The sequence below is a fragment of the Olea europaea genome, chromosome 6 (genome assembly GCF_002742605.1).
Source record: "Olea europaea var. sylvestris chromosome 6, O_europaea_v1, whole genome shotgun sequence".
In the NCBI taxonomy this organism is placed as follows: domain Eukaryota; kingdom Viridiplantae; phylum Streptophyta; class Magnoliopsida; order Lamiales; family Oleaceae; genus Olea; species Olea europaea.
The window spans coordinates 25,601,846-25,618,947 of record NC_036242.1 but is presented as its reverse complement, the minus strand read 5'-3'; the positions used below and the strand labels follow the sequence as shown (position 1 = coordinate 25,618,947).

General features: G+C 32.1%; 1 pseudogene; it reads right to left on the bottom strand.

The window, feature by feature from the left end:
- Positions 1-10,065, bottom strand: part of LOC111395318 — a 17,623-nt pseudogene extending 7,558 nt beyond the window's left edge.
- Between the last annotated feature and the right edge of the window lie 7,037 nt (positions 10,066-17,102).

Below are 17,102 nucleotides of genomic sequence, written 5' to 3'. Positions count from 1 at the left end.
ACGGTTAGTGACCTCAGTGTGTTATTTAGTTTGGGGATGAGTAGTGCTACTTAGATTCAAATTGATTCCAAACAACTTCCACAGCGTAATCCAAAAGTGCCACAAAAATGTGTATCCCGATCTTATGTGATATACTTGGAAACTTCATATAATCTAACAATCTTCCTGAAAAACAGTTTGGCAACACAAGATGCTCCTGAAGTTTTCTGACAAACTAGAAAGTGAGCCATTTTTTAGAACCTATCAACCACCACAAAAATAGAATCTACACCCCGTTGAGTACGAGGAAATTCCATAACAAAATCAATAGCAAGATCTTGCCATATGCCCTAAGGGACAGGAAGTGACATGTACAACCCGATATTCTGCACTTAACCCTTTGACACCTGACAAGTATAACATTTTCTAACAATAACTCCAACATCTCGCTTCAACTGTGGCCAATAATACTTAGCCTCCAAACGGGCTATTGCTTGTTACGCCCCAAGTGTCCACTTAGACCTCCATCATGCAGATGTCGAATCAATTTTTCATGTAGAGATGAAGCAGGAATACAAAGCTACCACCATTGAACAAATACCCATCATAATATAAAAATCCACCGTTGATTCACAATTCACACTTGCATCAAATCTCCTTAAAGTCAAGATCATCTGCATACGGTTCTTTCAATAACTCAAACCCAACAATTTCCTATGATAGTGACCAATAAAGTAGCAGTCCGTCTCAGTGCATCTGCAACTCTATTCGTAATTCCATATTTATGTTTAATCACAAAAGGGAATTTCCAAAGGAAAGTCACCCACCAAGCATGCATCTTGCTGATACAACAATGGTGAAGTATCCGGTTAAAACTTGACGGATCCAACACACATCCCATATCCATACTCATATAGTATTGTGTCCGGCACGGGTAGTCTGACCATTTCGAAGAGTTTGAACATCAAAGCAACCATGCAATATTTTGGATTTCAATGACATCACATTTACAACAGGTGGACATTACATTATGTATATCCTGACTAATGAATCAAATAGATGGAGAGATAATTTTGATTTCTCTGCCCGTTAATGTAATTTATAGGCTAATACAAAACAAGTTTAAAATGCAATCAACAAGAATTAAAATCCATTATTGCACAGACGCAGCTGATTGTTGCTGTCCATGTACTTGGTACTCACTTCACATTTTAGGTTTCCACATACAAGCATCTAGGAGTAAGCATAAAGCCAAAGATCTAGTCTTTCCATCTCGATTAAAAGGTTCATTTCTTTTAAAATGACTGAACCCTTTAGACTATTTCTTCCTCAAATTGTTGTTTGTTCTTTCCCGAAAAGTCCAATTAAGATAACATAAAAGATTCAAAATCCATGGCCTCGCATCACACTTGCTATGTTTCAATAAGGGAGACATCATCACTTGATGTAACACAAAAATATGACACCAACGCCAATTCTCATATTATTTAAACAAGGGAGACATCATCACTTGATGAACACAAAAATATGATACCAATGCCACTTCTCATATTATTTATCACATCAACATGACAATATTGGGTCTTAAATCTTTGGTGCATCCAATAGTAACAAATCAATCACTTATTAGATCCATGTTTACTCTTGAGTATGACATCTGCTAATGTGTTCCTTCCTCCTTTTAGCCTCCCACCACCTTCACACTTTCCGAGGCTACCAGCATGCTATTCCTTCCTCTCACAATGCTTATCTTCAAATATAAGTGTACATATCGAAAGCAAAATCACTCATAATGGTAGTAATCATACGCCTTCAATATAAAATAACTACATGAAAGGGTTACAGGATCAACAAATTAAGCAGCCAGCGTCGTTCTCAGCTTCATAAGCAGAAATCTAATCAGGAAACTACCTAAAAGCACAGTGCAGGACTAATAAATTGGAGAGACAGTAAAACATACCAAAAAGAAAAAAATAAAGAGATGAAAAGGTAAACCTTGTTCATCTTTCAATTGTTGTAACTTATGAAGTTCACTTTTTTCGGATGTGTCAAGATGTCGAACCTATAAACAATAATAAGATATTGAAGTGATAAAATACAGAACTGAAATGTGCCTGAGATGAAATATAGTTTTAGAATAAGAACAATTCGCACAAGCAATTTTAGGTTAGAATATAAAATCTAAGGGAGTAAAAGAACCTGATAGTGGAGAGTTAAATGCTCAACAGGAGAACTAACAGCTTCCCTCGACTTAGCACAGAGTCTGACAACCTATTTAGAAATACAAATATTTAAATGTCAAAGGATGTACAATTTCATGTATCAAACAAAAGGAGGACTGCTTCAATATTTTTATCTTCAATTTTCTTTCATTCTGGTAGAGTTGTGGAACAGGGGAATAGGGTTAAAAGTGATACCATCGATTAAACAAATTGCTGCATGCATCACGAGAAAAAGTAAATGACAGTTGTAAACACAGAGCGACAAAGTGTCGTAAAAACAGAGTGAATTCCCCCACTATCCACCATTTCGATTTATTAACCATCATGTTAAGTTTCTTGAAATTCTATCGTTCTTCAATATAGACTCTGAAGCTATACCATCAAATGTAGCTACAACTACAACAGACTGGAAGGGGAAAAAAAAAAGGGAGAGAGAGGGTATTATAAGGAAACCAAAGCTGCAAAGAATTGTTGGGAAGACTAGTTTGAAAAAAAGCATTTTCTTACCTTCAAACCAGTTGCACTTATCTTTTCAGCTAGCTGATCAACAGCCACGTTACTTGGAGCACAGACCAAAACCTTAATGGGAAACCAATCATCAGCAAACCCAAAAAAATACAGAGTAACGCAAACCTGTAAACAATTTTACCTGTCCTTGGCCTTGTTTCGCCATATGATACACAATTGCCGCAGAAGTGACAGTTTTCCCCGTTCCAGGAGGGCCTTGTATAAGACTTATAGGCTTTTGTAGGACATTTTTTACCGCGAAAATCTAAGATAATTAGATGGGTCGAGGCATGAGTAAAAAATGAAGTAAAACTGGAAAAGAACCACTCGTAAAAATAAGCATGACATTTTCTATATGAAGCTATCTCAAAATAACAACTAGCCATGTATAATTGAGAAATAAGTCTTCTCTAGGATCAGCAAAAATGAAATAAATTTGGGACTTGCTACAAAAGGGATATGTGCACTCTTTATAATTGATTCAGTCTCAATATTTTCTATTTACTTGCTAAATTCTATTCATCCAAAGGATAAACATTATTTTCTCTTAGAACTCACCAGTCCTAAAACTATCCCTTGCCTAAAAACCTCACAGTACTCTCCGTTCCTTGATTTTTGTCAGGAACTAAACGTGAACAAAGGGTTTAGCAACCCAAAACCACACGTCATGTGAACAATCCAAGACATATCCTAACTATCATTTATAAAGACAAAACAAGCAATTCTAGAACCCTACTTGAGATACATTGAGTTCTGGAAGACCCGGAGCACCAAATCGTCGAGGTAATGCATTGCGAACCATCTGCATCTCAACTTCATGGCCCAGCAAATGATGGTAAATATACCTGCATAATATGCAGCATTGTAGTAAAAAACCCACCAAAGGTGATCCATAAGCAAAAAAGAGGATATTAAACAGTTCATCAGCAGAAATTAACTCAAGAAAAGGTGGGTTTAAAAAAAATTCAATCTACACTACAAGGTAATATAAAAAATAAAAAAATAAAAAAATAAAATAAAAGAGAAGTTCAACAACCTTGGAGAAGTATATCCTAAACTATACCTGCATAGAGGCTACAGATGTACTTGGAGAAGTATCTTAAACTATAATACCCCAAAATCCTTTATAGTCGTTAATTATGAAAAACTAGAACCTTAGTGTAAGAGGATGAAAGTTAGGAAATCAAATTGCATTCGACCAATAATTAAGGGACTACAAGTGTAATTTCCCATATGGGAAAAATGAATGGAATTAAGTATTCTTTAAATGTGAAAGATAAGTTAGGAAGATTCCTTCCTAAATAAATAAACTACCATATATGTGTGAATATATATATATATATATTTATCGGTTTAAATTATGTGTCTATATATGTACACAATTATATATAATTATGACGAATAGATTTAAATTACATATATATATAGATACATACACACACACACACACACACATACATATATATATATGTATATATGTGTATATATATATATATATATACACATACACACACACACACACACACACACACACATATGTATATATGTATATGTATATACATATATATATACACACACATATATGTATATATATGTATATATATGTATATACATATATACATATATACATATATGTGTGTGTATATATATATGTATATACATATACATATATACATATGTGTGTGTGTGTGTGTGTGTGTGTGTGTGTGTGTGTAATTATGTGCATCTATGTATGCATCATTATATATAATTATAATTGACTGATTTAAATTGTAGTATTACTACAATTACGTACGTCTATATATGTATAATTATATATAATTATGGTTGGTTGATTTCAAAAATAGTATTACAATGCCCTTGTTTGAGCCCCGTTCTCCTAAAAGTTCATTTTGAAAAAATCTCATTTTGACTACACATTTTTAAATAAAATAATATTACATACAAACCCCTAACTTTTTCTTAATTTTTAACCACACATTCTCCATCAATCTACTATATTCAAAATGCATTCTTCCCCCAAAATGAGGCTCAAACAAGGGCTATAATTAAATGTGTCCATACATGTATAATTATATATAATTAAGGTTGATTGATTTCAAATATATTATTACTACAACTGCGTGCGTCTATGCATGTACAATTATATATAATTAAAATTTTGATTTTAAATTATATGATTACTACAATTACATGTCTATATATCTAATTATGATTGACTGATTTAAATTATATAATTAATATAATCATGACCTTATTTAGCGCACAATTATAGGGACACAATTGTGATACATTCTTTTTGGTACTCCTAAATGCACCTATAAATACCATAGCTAAATCACAACCACACACAAAAATAATCACTCCGTTGAACAAGTTAAATTCTCCTCTACATATTTACTATGATTCTCTTCAAATTATAGAAGTGTAGCCATATGTTGTATATTAAATCATCTTTCATACTTTAATGTACGGAATTCGATTTAGCCCCCATTTGGCCCCCTTTTTTCCAAATTTTAATGTTTAAAATAGTACTTTTTTAAAAATATGTATGGTTAAAAAAAAAAAAAATGTGCGGTTGAAAATAAGAAATAGGAAAAAAATGAAAGAGAATGGCGACAAAACGGGGGCTTATTGATAAGATGAGTCCTATTTAGTAGAGCTACGCATGGGAATTCTAGCAATGAAGTACAGTTCTTATTTTCATGTCTCCCTATGTATGTTATGATTATGTACGGCGATTATGGCCACCTTAGTTCAATTTCTAATCCTCGTGTCTTCTTATGTACGTTAAGAATTCCTAAATTTTAAATATGATTTATGATTTATGTAGCTCACTTATTGGGATTTACCTCATTTTTTATGATTTCCCCCCTTTAGGTATTTGATGTTCAAGGCGTTGAAGTTTGGAACGAGACTAATGGCATAATAAAGAAGAAATGATTAAGATTTTCGAATAATAATTTAACGTTTATGATTAAGTATTTGTTCTTAATTATTATTATTGTNAAATATATAGCTGTGCGTGTAATAGCACATGCATAATCAATGTTCCGTAGAGATTCAATATTTTAATATTTAGAATATGCAGATACAGTTATAAGAAAATGAAAATGCACACTGTAATCAACTAAGAGAAACTAAATTGTGTCGACTGACCCACTGACACTTGTTTCATCCACAGCAAAAGTCTTCATCGCCCCTTGCATCCGATCAAAACTTGTGCTCTTCCAAACAAAGTCCACGCTAAAACCATGGTTCACCTCAACAGGAACACCCTGCAAATAGAATAATGCAAATCAAGATAGTTCCAACCAGTGCATGAAAAATATATAAATGTGGAGATACCTGACTGGCACGAAGCTCAAGAGCTACTTCCTCTTGTGCAGTCAATTTTATCTGGAAAAAAAAAAAAAAAAGGAATTTGTTAACTATTTTTTTGATAGTATGAAAATCTCAATTTAATTTATAGACATAGGACAGAATGAGACCACATTAAACAAGATAAATATTTTCAAGTGATTTAGCCTCCACATATTTTCTTATGAAGGTGGGAACCTTATACCTCCCAAAAGGATGGCAGCTTAGCCACTCAAGAAATAACCCAGGCGTAACAAGAAAAGTCTCTAAAAGAGTTGTAAAATAGAATTAGATAAATAAAAGAAGGTGCCATACCACATGACCCACAGACTGCCATGCAGAATGAGCTGAATCACCTGAATAACGCAGTCGCAATTCATCACCAGGGACAAGATGCAACTCATTGTCTTCCTACAAGCACATGCATTTTTCTGTTAAAAAATTAAGATATCTTAAAAGAAAATGTATGTATAAACAACAGGATGAAGTACCTTTGGAAAAACAAAATATGCAACACGCTTTTTATTAAGACCAATGTCCCATCGAAGTGTGATATTATCTTTGTTCTGAGACTCTTTCATCATCTGTGCAACAGAAATTAAAATTGAAACTTCTACCAACCATACATTAGAAATGGTAGTTATGGTAATTATTACAGAACAAAATCTCAAGATATAAATTACAGACATAAAGTAGGAAAAAAGTTTGATTGACGTGTGGACTCATATATTCTATTATCCATTTGTTTGGGTTTCTTAGGGGGGTGGGGGGTGCATAAACACAGAATTAGATGTAGTCATACCTTATCATAGTCTGCTTCAAGCTTGATAAGGGGTGCAAAAACATTTTGATACTGCAAAAGAAATACGGTATATTCATCAATGAATAGCAACAGCAAGAAACAGAAATGTAATTTCAATATTGCATGCAGGATAAACATGCACATCAGCAGATCAACTGAGAGCTCATTAATGGCACCTGATAAGCATCTTCATACTTCAAGGCTACAGGCTGAGGTTCATCATCCACACCTGGTTTCTCAAGATCTTCCAAGGTTGCATCAGGATTTGTCTTCCAAAGCTCCTCTATTTTATTTATCTGTTGTGCACTAATTTGGCGAGCTCTCAACTGCTCTTGTTCAGATGGGGCCTTCATTTTGCAATCAATTAAGAGGTTCAATATAAGGCCACAAGATATAAGAAAACAACAAATNTGCTCTTGTTCAGATGGGGCCTTCATTTTGCAATCAATTAAGAGGTTCAATATAAGGCCACAAGATATAAGAAAACAACAAATAAAACTACCAATTTCCAACCTTTACTAGCCACTGCAAGAAGCACCTATCATCAATAAGCGGGCACCACTGACTAAGGTCCCAATTCATTGCTAAGGCAGGGTTCCCTACAAAGCAGGACAACCACACTTTCTGTCTTTGCAGATATGAAACCAAGAAGGAAAACATTTCGACATCCACAGTTGTAGCACTCAAGAATTGTTTCTCCCAGGGGACTATCTTCATGAAGACATACTTCCTTATGTTTTGATCTCACCTACATTACATATAGCACAGAAAATTCAAGTCAAACGAGTTAAAACAATGGGAGCACTAAATATGCCGTGCAAAAGAAGTAATGGCAACAATAAACACAGAGAAATATTTTCACACCATCAAATTGGGTTTATCAGTTCCAGATGGATGATAAATTAAAGTACGCTTGGTTGGTGATAAATTATAATTTAAGCGGTCGTAAGTTGCGGGCAGGTAGTTATTGTGAGTCCTACAAAATTAAAGTATGTATGACCAAAAGTGATTACAGAATAATCACCAGCCAAACATGCACTAAGATTATTTACGTGCAAAAACACAAAATGAGTACGCCATATTGATTTTCATGCATCATCAAATAACTTCCCATTTGTGAGCCAAAATCTGAGGAACTCAACAAACTTATGGTCCTAATCTTGCATGTATGATATCAGAAAACATTCTATCAAGATCTGCAAATTCTCAAGGAACATATCAACAGTGACCAGTCAGAAATGTATTACTACTCAAACCAGCTTGGCTATGTTGATTTTCTTTTGAAAGGAAAACATCAAGAATAAGTTGATAAAAACATAATATTATAATCCCTCAAATTTTTATTCAATAGAATATCATATCCATGTATTTGCAATTTTAAACAAGATGCTTGCAAAATGTACCATACCCTTGACAAATCTACTCCTTTCCACCATTAATAGACAAACTTTTACTCTCTTGAAAATTTGAAATTCAAGTACAGAATGATTACTATACTTGCAAAAATGCTCTACCTTTCACATGCCCTGTGCATCCAAGTGTAAAACAATGGCCTCATTATATGAAAGAATAAATGAGTAGTCAGCAAAACTTATTTTAATTTCGGTTTACAACTGCATATGTTTATTTGTGATGTCTATTTTCAACAGTTTCCTTTGTATTTGAAGGAACAATAGCATCAATTTCACTGAATTCATACCTATGTGGCTAGATTCTCCCCCAAACAACTCTACAACGCAAATCAAAAGAACCTTGAGACAAAGTTAATTCACTTTCCACAGCGTTCATACATCATCAAGTAACAATTGCTGAAATGGGAACAATCCAGCAACAGCTCCTCAAACCAATACAGTTCCACCACTTTGTGCTTCTATCATGTCAGAACTCTTGAACAAACTATCAGTCAGTTTCTAGGTAGAAATATATTTAAGCCAAAAAATCACATCATACAGACAACATTTATTTCAACAGTAACAAAACCATCTGTTGCCCCAAATCCCAATCGATTCAGTTTCAAAGCAACAAATAAGATCCTACCTCAACATACCATGCTCCGTACTACTTAAATTTCATAATCTCTCATTTAGTAAAACTGGAAAACTACCACAATTCCACCACTAAGTATTCCCTTTCCTCACCGCTTTAACCATTTTATTACGTTTCCAAGTACTCGGTCCATTTAAAGGTAATATATAACAAAAGTTCAACAACAAACGTTCAGACAAAGGAAGAAAACAATCATAAATATAAAATGATCAGTACCGGAAAAACCTTCCAAAATATACGTTTGACTTATCGACCCAGTTTTTGATGTGGCATACACATTAACCTAATCCACAAAATCAATACACAGACATGCATTTCTGAACCTATGTCACCACCGTTTTTAAAAATTGCACATTTATTTCCATTTCACTAACCAGATGANAATACACAGACATGCATTTCTGAACCTATGTCACCACCGTTTTTAAAAATTGCACATTTATTTCCATTTCACTAACCAGATGATTGACTATGTGTGAACCCGATGTATTCCCACGCGAATTACAGAACCATTTCCGGCAGGAAGAGACATTGCACCGCACCACACAGGCAGGATTCGTGACCCCACAGTACCTACAAGCATGCTCAGTAAAATCACCTTTTCCATAATCAAACCCCTCATCATCACCAGTCTCTTCGAAATTCAACCCACTCATCCCTGCAGCCAAGGCCTCAACCACGCCCTCCTTATTATTACCACCACTGCCACTAGCATTACTATTGCCAATGATATTATTATTATTACTCGTACCAACTCCACCGCTGCGGGTTTTAGTCGAGGGCGATGCATCAGATGACGACGGGCCATCGTTGGTCTCAGGGACAGCAATCGAGTCGGACGGTGTCGGCCACAGAGACGGAGATCGAATGGGCTGTGAAAGCTCTTGGAATTCTGGGTAATCGAAGCCTTCCTTGAATTCAAGGAACGTGTAGGCGTCGTTGCCTGTGCCCGGCTGCGACGCCGTTTCGTATAGATTATTCGCCTGGGAATCCATGTACACCAAAACTATATTGTATGTAATTTTCTAGGCCTAGGGCTTAGGAATTTGGTATAATTGGAGACATTTGGGAAGAAATAGAGATAGGGTTTAGAGGATGATGCAGAGCGTCGTGAAACATATGCATAGATGGGAAAGTTTCATACGAGACATGATATGTCCCATTTTTCAAATTTAATTTTCCCCACTCATTTTCAAATACCTCTTTTACGAAATTTTTTTAAATTTTATCAATTTTTTAATTATATATCATTAATTTTTTTCAAAATTTATTAAAAAATTAAGCCCTAGCCACAATTTTTTATTAAAATACATTTTTCAATAGTAATTTAACCTCATTTTAATAACACATTTTTTAATAAAATAACATTACATGTAAACTCAAAACTTTTATTTATTTTTTAACCACATATATTTCATCATAGCAGTATTTGAAAATACATTTTTGAAGAAAAATGAGGGTCAAACAACCCCTAATTTTTAACAAAACCAAATTGGGGCATAGATTTGTAGGGGAATTGTAACCATGACAACAAAATTTTCATTTTATTGCAAACTTGATACAAATTTTTCATTTGTATCTCCAACAATGCCAAAATTTTCAAAAATTCGCACTTTTTCACAATTAATTGACTTCAAAAAATAATTGTGACCAAATCTTTAAAGGACAAAATGATAACTTCACAGTTTAATAAAATACTAGTCTGCATCTCAGGCATTGTACGAGTTTTATATTTATTTGGAATGTGTAAAATTTTAAAAAGTATTTGAAATTTTTGAAAATGAGAAATATTGTGTCATCGTCATTTTTCGTCAGTGATAAGTTATTTTAATTCTTATATTATTTGTTTAATGTAGATGAAGATTTTTTTTCTCTTGATAAATATGGAGCTGTAAATCGAATAAAAATGATTTTATTGATGTTGAAAACCACAAAGAGTGTAGAAGTTAGCCAATAAGAAAAGATAAATAGAACAAAAACATACATCATCATTCAAAAATAACAGTGGCATCAGTTTCTTATACACACATTGGAGCTATTTTAACAGAATAGCTCAATTATTTTTCATTCCATCTTCTACTCCACTTTTTTTTTTTTTTTTTTCATATTTTTTGAAGAAAATGGATTTGAGTTGGTTTTTTTTCATATTGTTTGAAGTAAATGGATTTGAGCTGGGAATTTCTGACTCCATACTTTTCTAAAATTTTGAATGTAAGATGTTAATAGCTAATTTGAAAAGAGTTCTTTTTGCTGGAGGAGACCAATCTTCACCAGCATCCACATCAACATTTTCCACAGCAACACTTTTTCCAAAATCAAACTTCTTTTGGTGGTATTGTTGTTGTTGTTCTACAATTGAAGATTCAAAATTCGTCACGGAAATGATGTCAAACTTGTAATTGGATGAATTAGGTTCTACTTGAATCGCTTTCAGATAGACTGCTCTTTCAATGTTTTGCATTTTCTGAGTCACATCTCCAAAGTTTGTCTTGGAACTCTGTATGAAAAATATGTATTGTATTATCATTACTTTATGAAAAATATGTACTGAATATAGAGATTGCGCAAATGTTTCATGTAATTTAGAATTATTACAAAGCTCATTTGTTCCATCAAGGTTTGTGCATCTATAAACATAAGTTTCTCCGCTGATTCACCAATTGCACTTGCATTTATAGAGCATGTGACATCTAATAGTTGTACATATGCTCTTGCCCTGAGATAAAAAGAGAGTAATTATTTATTTGAAAATGAAAATACTGGATATATTACATAAAAATAGGGTGGAAAAGTGTGTAAAAAATATATTTCACTAGGGAACAACTTTAGAATTGGAACTTTTACAAAAGATACAAAGATATATTCACCAAAATCGACGGTTGATCGCCAATGGCAATTGTTGCAAGTCATCTACCAACATTTGTGATCTATTTTCTCTATCGTTACCGTGCCATTGACCCAATAAAATTTTCTCTATTATAGAAATTTTCTCTATTATGGAAAAAAAATTAGTGGATGTAAAAAAATTATAAAGAAAGATAAATAGAAACCAACAAAATGTTGGGTACATATTATTGTGTACATGAATATATAAGTACCGGTAAAAGTCGATCATGTAGATTTTGTACTAAGGTGAATTTGCTGTGCATTGGAGGAGACAATTTTGTGGGAGATTTTTAGTGTATGATTTTTTTAATATCAATTCATCAATTTTGTTTGAATTTGTATCCCTCCTAAAAGAGTAAATAAAATGAATAAAATGAGAATAATTGTAATGACATGTTAATAGCATACAAATATACATACATACCCCATTCAACCAACTTTTTTACTGCAATGAAAGGAGTATTCATGAAGAAGGTACTACGAACTTTTGTGGAGAGTTTTAAACCTATGTAATAACATTAAAGAGAACATTAAAATGATTCAAGTAACAATGATTTAAAATATTAAATGCATTTTCAAAGAGTTTAAATAATGAAAAATAATAGAAACATGCAAAAAAAGACGTGACTTTTATGTGTGTTGCAAAGATTACTGGTCTTTTGTCAATATTTTATGCTATCAATATGCATTCTCTATCAACAAATGAATTCCAGAGTGTCAAAATTATTGTTTTGAATTTTTTGTCCAAAAGTATTACATCTCGTACCCAAGTTTGGTTGCCATCTTTTGACTGAATCAATCTTTTAGGCATCATATTAATTAAAACTACTTAGATGTCTGCAAAATAAAATAAAAAAACAAATATTTTTTTGTTTTGTTTTGTTTGTAATCTTAATTATTTGATTAAATAAAAAATAATAGTATTATTTATTTTTCTCACATGAGAATAAATAGTATGTAAACTAAGTGGAATCGTAATTTCTTACTTATATTAGTGTTTGTATTTATGAATTGTTCAACTTCATCGAAAGAAGTCAGGTGATAGATTGAGAAAACAAGTTCAAGGTTATCTTCATTCAACTCCTGAACACGAGTTTCTTCAGAAATTGTCCATTGTAAAGCTCCAATTGAATATTTGTAATTCCCAGTGTTGTTTTTAACATAAGCTTCTGAGATTGCATACATTTTTCCAAGAACAAGCTCATTTTCAAATGTAGTAATATTTAAATCATATAGACTTACTTGGATAATATTACACTACAAGATAGATTTGAATAGTGTAAGAATGTATATTATATATAACTAAAAGAGAGAACATATTTTTAAAAGAGAAAAAAAAATCAGATTTCTAAATGAAGAAAGAAGAATAAATTATAACCAAATAAATGTTTATTTAGCATGTATAATAGTTAATAGAAATTAACACACCTTAGTATCCATTAACATCATGTATTGGTACATTCCACTGCCTTGCCTCGAAGGTTTTGGTTATTGCTTTTCTACCACAATTACCTTAGCTATCCACTTTTGATTGTTACAAAGAATTTCTGGTATAAGTTGGTATTGTTGTTCCAATGTGACAACCTTGAAACAGAGAAACAAGGTGAAGGTATGCAGGAAAAATGTGCAATTTCTATGAAAAACTTTTTGAGATAACCAACTGGAAAACAAAAAAAGATATACATAGACACATACAATTATATCACATTTGATTTTTTTCTATTTTTTTATATTATAAAAGTAATAAAATTATGTATACATTGTAAAATCTTATCTATAGTCATACCTTGTTGTCTAATTAATGGTATAAGATATAGGCATTGGCGGACTTATTCAAGGTCCTAATGGGTGACTCGACCCACCAGCTTCAAGTTGAGATTTTATTTTTTTATTTTTTTAAGAACCAAAAGTTAGAATTGGGCAATAATGATAGTTGGGCTTTTTTATTTGGAATAGAGTTCCAACAATGACCAAACAATTGAGAGAGTGGGAGTTGAAATTATTTTGTCATTTATGATATTTAATTTGAAAATTCTTTAAAAATTGTTAATTATCATATATGTGAGATTATTTGAAATTCTTTAGAAATTTTTATTTATCATATATATGAGATTTGTGAATCTATGATAGTGATCATGTGTATATATTTGTGTAGAATATATAATTTTTCTCGTAACTTTTTAATAAATTTGATTGTAACTCATTAATTCCAAATGTCTGCGTCTGCTACTTGATATAGGGATTACTTCGAACATTTACTTGTAGTACAAAACTGACGTAAATTGAATTAAGGATGTACTCAGAGTAAAATGTATAAAACAATATCACATTCCTTTTTTCGTACTATAAAACTACGTTAAAGTTTGGAGCAAGGAAGAAAAATATCAGAATTTACACTCTAAAATCTTATCTTACCCATACTTTATTGATTAATAACCACTGCAAATAGATATAGGTTGTAAATATAAAAGTATTTACCCTACAAACCTTTGTCAAAATATAAGGAAAATTTGATTAAGTTAGTTAGCCTGAATAAATCTCGATGTATAAATATCTGAATATGTGTAAATATGTTGATGTGTAGATATCTGAATAATTGTGAATAGGAGATATTAGATTTATGTGCGTGATTATGTGTATGAAATTAAAGAATTAAAAGAAAAACTAAAAAGAAAACATATATGAATGGCTTTTAACCATCACAACACAACAAAATACAAGTTATTTATTATCCCAATTAAAGCCACAATTATTATCCCAACTAAACTCACAACATAACAAAATATACAACAATCATTTATTATCCCAACTAATAAAGGCACAAGACTCACAACACTACAAAATATACAATTCATTTGTCATCCCACTCAAACTTAAAGTCTAAAGAAGTCCACATTTTAGTAGGGAAGGGTGTCCAAAGATCTAGCTGGAAAAGGTAACTATTAAAAATTAGCTATTTGACATAGATATCCATAGCAGAGGAGATCTGTACAATCTGCCTCTCCTTCTCAGTGTCTTCGTGCATGGAGACGACATGCATGGAGCATCTCTGTGAATTTTTGTGTCATGTTTATATTTAATATACTACTGTTTTAAGTGTAACTTCCCGGGATTACAACATTCTTTTGGGCATAATCATTTGAAAACATAGATAATAATGTCTGCAAACATAAAGCAAATTCAGGAATTCTTGCTATTTTTAACTGCGAGTGAATTGATTCGACATTGCATGGCATGTGTTTGTTCTTTGCATGGTTTTGAGATTTAAATCAACAATTTTTAATATGTGGATATTTGCCTAGAATTAAAATCTATACAATCTTTCTATTTACCATACATATTTTATCTATTTGGAATTCTTATAAATATAAATTTCTCGTTTCATTGGATTTGTTTATACAGATGTCTTTATAATACATTGTGCCTGCAAATCAATGGTTTCTGCTACTCACACAGTATCCAAATCGGGAATATCTTACAGATTTTATAAAATTTATAGATGCAAATCAACAAGCTTCTCTGATATGTAGTAATTTTTATGGATTTATTTTTGGAGTTGTTTATAGGAGAGAAGAAGAACAATTTAGTAACAAGTTGGCATATGAATTTGTAATGAGGCTTGTAAATTCTGGCAAAAATAAAGAAGTCTGAGTACAATTAGATGACCATATTACTAGATTTGGCATGCAAGAGTTTTGCCTCATTACTGGATTACCATACTATGAATCAACTATGGAGATTGATTATAATAACCATCATCTTATAAATCAATACTTCATTGGTACCAAAAGAATTAGCTTGAAAATGATGTATGAAGTGTTTCATTTATGTGAAGACGAAGAAGATAATTTTAAAGTTATGTTGGTGGAGTGTGTTTTGAAAACAATCGACGAAATTATTGATTATAGAACCCTTGGCATAGCGGAGCATCTTGAAGAGTTCATTGCCTATCTATGGGGTAGAAAAGAATATTTTATTTTGTTAAATTCACTACAAGAATCACAATTCAAAAGAATACAAAAAGTACATCAGAATCAACAAATAGATTGTAAGTATACATTAAGAAGGTATACACCTGTATTCCAGGTATTTTTTTTTCCTATTCTTTTATTGGTCTATATTATGTATAACTTATTTGTAAAAGAAATAATAATTATTATTTTTAATTATCTTGCAGTATTGAATATATGAAACATTTATAGAGATTGAAAAAAATTTGGATGCCATAGACACAAAACACCACAAAGTCCACGAATGTTCAAGGGAAGGCCCAACAAAATACCGATTAAGAAAATGGTTAAGCAATTTTTGGCTACTTAAGAGGTATAATATTTTTTATGAATGTACAATTACATTTGCATTTAATTATTGAAAAATTAAATTCAGCAAAATATTTCAATATTTTAATGATTACAAATCCAAGTAACTGCAGGATTATATCCTACAAGAGAAGAATTAGAGACATCATCGTATAGAACTCTTTCAATGCCAGGTAACAATATATATAGTATATTAGATGGCATTTTCCAATGGAGAATTAGAAATTTAACACAACAAATCCCAGATAATATCTATGTGCAAGAAACGACCATTCCCAGTACTTCAAGAACTTCACCTAGAATTGGGCCTAGTTCTACTTTTGGTGCCTCCAACTATATAACTCAAGAGCAAATGGAAGACATGATGAGCATGCACAAGCAACATATAATATCAAATGTGTTCCGTCTATGCGACAACTTGAAGGCAGAAATCTTTCAGAACCAAAATCAGTTGTTGAATAACACAAAAAATGACAAGAAGATTACATGCAATCTAGTATGCATTCTTACATGAATACTTCACTATCTAGTTTTTTAACACACATATTGATGAGGAATCGCAAAAACAAGAGGCTCTTTATCAGCCTATTCTTGAGAGCCAAAAACAACTATTCCAACAGCAGCAAAAATGGCAAGAAGATAATTATCAGAGCATACAATCTTATGTTGATGCCACTTTAAGTTCGATGAGATCTTATGTCGATGAACAAAACAAGAGTACGTTGTACAATCATATAATTGAGAATCAAACATGGAAGTCATTATTGGTTTTATACAACAAGACATTCCTATCCATACAAGTCCAATTCCTAGTAATCAACCAAAGGAGACGTCAACATCTCAACAGATTGAAAGTTTTGAAAGGTTAAGAAGAGAAAAAATAAGAAAAAATAGATACAATCTTTGTCATCAAAAGGCCATCCTTTAGAAGACTATCTGATGGAGAAGTACACAACAATTAGAGATTGGATATTGAAAAAT